This window comes from Lynx rufus, unplaced genomic scaffold, assembly GCF_022079265.1.
Source record: "Lynx rufus isolate CCGP_SWC_20201006 ecotype Redwood Valley unplaced genomic scaffold, mLynRuf1.p SCAF_20, whole genome shotgun sequence".
Classification (NCBI taxonomy): domain Eukaryota; kingdom Metazoa; phylum Chordata; class Mammalia; order Carnivora; family Felidae; genus Lynx; species Lynx rufus.
This window is the reverse complement of record NW_025814835.1, coordinates 24,357,485-24,363,484: the sequence shown is the minus strand read 5'-3', so window position 1 is coordinate 24,363,484 and position 6,000 is coordinate 24,357,485.

Genomic DNA, 6,000 nt, shown 5'->3' with positions numbered 1-6,000 from the left:
ACTAACTGAAAAATAAATTAATAAAGGTGCAGAGTTGTTCTCTTGTATTTTTGTTTAAAAAAATGAACAAGTCATTTTTCTTCACAAAAGGAACTCGGATACATTCTTCTACCAAGAAAAAAATTGTAAAATGCATTTAAAAAAGTCATCACGGTAGGCTTTCAAAAATATATTCTAGAGCAATTACTCCAAGAGTAAGAATGTCAGTAATAAAATTACTTCCTTAATGTGTCTCACAATGTGTGCCTCTAGCACAAGGAAAGAGGTGAACAAATTCCTCTTAACAAGGGATAGTAGATGATAAGGGGAGTTTTCTAAGTCATCAACTTTGGATGCTGAAATCCAAACTGGATTCGGTGAAATCCAACTGGAAATGTGGCCAGTTTTCAACTTGAAGGCACCCTCTGCAATGCTGACCAGGCAAACCCACATTTGTTTCACCAGGCCACAGGAATGCCCGGGTAACACTGTCCAAAGGAACACTCAATAAATTGAAAGGGAGTAGAATTTACTGAAAGTCACAAAAGACCTGTTGACAGGGAATGTCTCCACATATCCTTGAAACTGGAGATCTGACAAAAGAAACTGCTACAGGAAACTGTTTCCCGGTATCAGAAGTTGAACTCATAAATTGCTGACTGATAGAAGGAAGTTCTTAGCTAAACTGAGATCAAAACAGCCCAGTACACAGGGTTCTTAGCCACAGGTGGTAGGTGAACTTGGATTGAGAAAAGTATACTTATCTTCGCTATCTCTTCACTGGAATTTAGCATTTTGTTTGTGGATGAAGATGACAAACTGCCAGGATTAACAGAAACCACAGATTTCTCATATCACCTTACAGCTGTTGCAGATACTTTGAAATATCATTTATATTCATCATTACTAGTTATTAGACCCACCATTAGATTTTTATTTAATGTATTATAAAGTAGCATATGTATTATTATACCAGAAATTTGGAGATAAAAAGTATTTTGAGGGGTACTTAGGTGACTCAGTCAGTTAAGTATCTGACTCTTGATTCTGGCTCAGGTCATGATCTCATGGTGACATTGAGCCCCAATTCAGGCTCTGCACTGATAGCACGGAACCTGCTTGGGATTCTCTCTCTCCCTCTCTGCCCCTCCCTCGCTCGCTCTCTCTCAAAATAAATGTTTTTTAAAAAAGAAATAAATATTTCTAAAAAAATCCAGGTATAATTTTTGGAAGGTTGTGTCATTCTGGACTAACCTCTTATTCTATATTCTTCTGTGCAATATAATTTTGGTTCAAGTATAATGAAGGAAAGACATTCTACTTCACTTTGGATGCCTATTAAAACAGAATGCTCTAGGGCACCTGGGTGGCTCAGTTGGTTAAATGTCTGACTCTTGATTTCAGCTCAGGTCGTGATCTCACAGTTCATGAAATCTAGCCCTGAGTCAGGCCCTGGGCCAACGTGGATCCTGCTTGGGATTCTCTCTCTCTCCCTCTCTTTCTGCCCCTCTCCTGCTTACGCGCACACACACTCTGTCGCTCTCTCTCAAAATAAATAAACTAATTAATTAAAAAAAAAACCCAGAATGCTCCAATTAATTGCTGAAATTGGTGCAGACCCCAAGATGATCACATTCTAATATGAACCATCAGTATTGAGTCAAACCTCCAGGGAGGTGTTGGGTTCCCCAGACATTCATGAGATAGCCAGTGACCATGGTAAGGATATCTGGAAGAATTCCCAGCCCAGGAGTGCAGCTTGGTGTGGAGGGTGACTCACTTTTGAGAAACATTTCAGAATGCTAACAAGTCTAAAGCAAACAGTAATGGAAGGAAAGGCACGCCTAGGAGATTTCTTTTATGGTTAGACCACATCTAATTGATCTAACAGATATGACATATTCAATTTAACAACATCAAAGCTGTTTTTAGGATTCTGATATCTCTTGTGCCAAAGAACCCACCATTTATTGCTTAGTAGTAAAATACATTGACTAGGATTAGGAGTAAAATAACTTAAGCCCAAGTTATTAATTCATGTTTTTTCTTAAATTACTGTTATCTATTATAGCTACTCTTTTGGCCACAGAAATCTTGAAAACTTTATAGAAAAGTGTCCCTGTAATGCCTCCAAGAGATAGAATCTCAGAGGTACCTTTTCATCCCACGTAGTCTAAGAACCATGAAGCATGTGGGGTCTATTAAGGACTGCATGTAAAGTTATGCTCAAGATACCAGGAACATTTTTTTGAATAATAAAGGCAAACATTTCTGGGATTTTTTTCCCTGACATCAGCCAGAGACTTTGCATACATTCTATTTGGTGCAAACGTTCTACCTGGTGCCTAGATCATAACTACCCATCTGATGAATGAACAATAAAATCGTACTGCTTGTGGTTTAAGCATAACATATTCTCATTGTGGGAAGGAAAGAACTGCTTTTGCCTTGGCACAGCAACTTCTTGAAGGTAAAGAAAGTGTCATGGGTTTCTCATTATCCCATATCTAGATATAAAAATTCATTCACAGCAGCATGAGTTCACAGAATCTAGAACTTCAGGGGTCCTCCATGCTTCCCAAATGCTAATGTGCATGACCATGTTGGATTCTGATGCAGTAGGTCTGGGGTGGGGATATAGATTTCATTTTTCTAACAATCTTTCGATGCCAATCTAGCCGCTCCTCCAGTCCTCTCTTAAAGGCTTATTAGATAATCATGAAGAGAGACTAGGATTTAGAATGAATAACACCAAACAACCAGGAAAATTTTAGAGGTGGCATTAGTAAGACTGAATCACCTTCATAAAAGAAGGAAGATATTGGGGCACCTGGGTGGCTCAGTCGGTTAAGTGTCTGACTTCAGTTCAGGTCATGATCTTGTGGTTCATGAGTTTGAGTCCCGTGTCAGGCTCTGTGCTGACGGAAGGAAGAAAGAAAGAAAGAAAAAAAGAGAAAGAAAGAAGGTTGTGCCACAATGACGTGATGCTAGCAAATTTAACTTTACTCTCTTCAGGTTACCTAAGTTCTAGATAAAAATCAAGAGGTAAAATATTATCCACAAACACCAAAGTGTTATTTTTCTTTAAGGAGTAGAGGTTCTTCTATTGTTAATAAGCCTATGATATTACCTTCTTTGTGCTTCACAAAAGTTTCTAGAACTCTCCTTAAGAATATTTTGGTAATGAAGGTATGGCTTATTATGGTATTAATTACTGCTTAGTTACAGTAGTAGTTTAGTCTTTTAGATATGCTGAAAAGTTACATTATTTTAATTATATAAAAAATGGTTAGTACTTTTTTAAGTGGCAATTACCATCATTGGCACTTCATTGTATTTTATTTAAAAAACATTTAATGTTTATTTTTGAGAGAGAGAGAGCATGTGCAGGGAAGGGGCAAAGAGGGAGACAGCAGAAGATCTGAAGTGGGTGCCAATGCGGGGCTGGAACTCACAAGCTGTGAACTGCAAGATCATGACCTGATCTGTAGGACGTCCAACAGAATGAGCCACCCAGGCGCCCTGGCACTTCATTGTACTTTAAAACACATTGTTTTGGGGGCCCTTGGGTAGCTCAGTCAGTTAAGCCTTCGACTTCAGCTCAGGTTATATCTCATGGTTCATGGTTTCGAGCCCTGCATCGGGCTGTGTGCTGACAGCTCAGAGCCTGGAGCCTGCTTTGGATTCTGTGTCTCCCTCTCTTTGCCCCTCCCCTGCTCATGCTCTCTCTCTCTCTCTCTCTCTCTCTCAGGAATCAATAAACATTAAAAAAACACACATTTTTTTTTTAATGATAGCACCTACACCAAATGTCTGTCTGTCTTTCTTTCTTTCTTTCTTTTCTTTCTTTCTTTCTCTTTCTTTTTAACCTCAAATGCTTTTATGTCTCACTTCCAAACCAGGCTGACTGAACACAAATGCCTTTAGATATACAGTTTACTTTCTCTTTCATTTTTAAAGAGTTTGCATTTTTAATGACCCTAATTTATTGAAGGATAATTCCCAGTGGTGCAGTCAGTATTCATTATTAATGTTTTCTATTCTAAGGCAGATGGAGTTGTGTAAATCTAAACACGTGATTAGCACAATCTATCTACTTTTGCTATAGATGATGTGCCAACCTAAAACCAATGACCCTACTACATATATTCTCATTATAAGGAGAATAACCGTCCATAATTCTCTGAAAACTCAATAATATGGATTTTCCTTAAGGAAACACACTTGGTGCTTAGATGAAATAAAGCTACTCTATTTTCATGGCAACTGGTACAGAAGTTTCTCTAAGCATCTTCCTTTAATTTTTAGGAAGATGGGCAAGAGTGTGCCCATCTTGAGATAACTGGCATACCTTCCACTTTAAGCTGCCTATTGAAGGGTTTTTAGGGAAGTCGCCTGGCCAAGTGTGCCCTGGAAGCCTGCCCCTTTAAGGCTCCTCCTACTTCACAAGTGGACTAGCCAACCTGAAGACAAACTGAAATAGCAGCTTCAGCTCACAACAGTGCAAGACTTATACAAACTTATCCATACCTATGCCCTTCCCTTAGTTTAGTGACCAAGCCCTATACCTATTTCTTCCTCCTACTTTCCTGTTAATTTGGGCCTTGGCACTTTGTTTTACCAGATGTCCTGCTTTGTAATCCCTCCTTTCTGGAAGAGCTTGTACCTTCTTTCTAGGCTTGTATTGTCTGCACGGTCATTTTGACAACTCTACAGGGCCCAGTGAGCTACACTCTGGACAGTCAGGAATGGTCCCTCACTTTTTCTAAGAGGTCCAGTGGAGGTTACCAAGGAAGAAGCCTAAAATGAAGGTACTGGATCTTCAACAGGGGGCATTTACTCCAAAAGAAACAGCAATGCACAATGCAAAAGGTTTATTTTGTATTGGTTGGGGTAGAGATAAAATTCATGCATTGAAGTGTATAAGTACCTCACTCAAGTGTGATGAATTTTAACATATGTACACATATGTAGTCATCGTCCAGACTGAGATATAGAATGTTCCCTTGTCTCTTTTCGGCCAACCCCCCATTAAAGCTAACCACTTTATTGACTTCTAGCATCAAAAATTTCTCCTTAAAAGCTAAGTTCTTATAACTTACCCTATCAGTCATTTCTGTGCTCACAGCGCCAAGTAAAATTTAGCTTGAGTATTATAATAAGCAATATTTAAGTAATAAATTATCTGCTTAATTCCAGCAAAATTGAAATTGAGGACTATACATAGCCTTCCCCTAATTTATTGTACCATAAGGATTGCACTTCTGGATCATACAAACAGATGAAGCCCTTGGAGCCAACTTGAGAATTTAGAAAATTCTGGATTTGAGAAGACATTAAAGGAACATATCCTATAAGTTATATATTACCTTCAGTGAGATCTGGGGCACTCAGTCCATATGACTGAAAACAGATATGTGGAAAATCTATTATTATCATTACTACTACTAGTGCTCCTACTACTTTAGATTTGATATCCTCACTTTGAGTTATGAGCTATTTTTTTTGAGTTATGAACTATTCTAAAGAAGTATATAACTAAGATACTATGGCAAGGAACACGATTTTCGTGCATGTTAATAGTAATTGTTAGTAATTATTTTTAGCTCCAAACAACAGAAAACCGTATTTGAGTTGATTTATACAAACAGAGGCTTATTTTTCACAAAGTAAGAAATATGGGGCTAGGAACCATGGTGGAATGTGGCTCAATAATACTATCAGGGATCCAAGTTCTTTAATCCTGCCAATACCCTTAGAGTGTAAGCCTTCATCCATTCGTTTGTCATCTTATGGTGCAATGATGGCTGCCATGCCTCCAAACATTTCTGGTAAGAAGTGGAATGAAGCAAAAAAGCCAAAGGCATATACCAGTCGAGCTTATTTTTTAAACGGCTTTCCAGAAGTCTCACCCAGCAGCTTCCATGTATGTGACTCTAACAGGGTCCTCTTGGACTAATACTATTCAATGGAAATATATGCAAGCCACAAATGGGACCTACATATATAATTTTACATTTT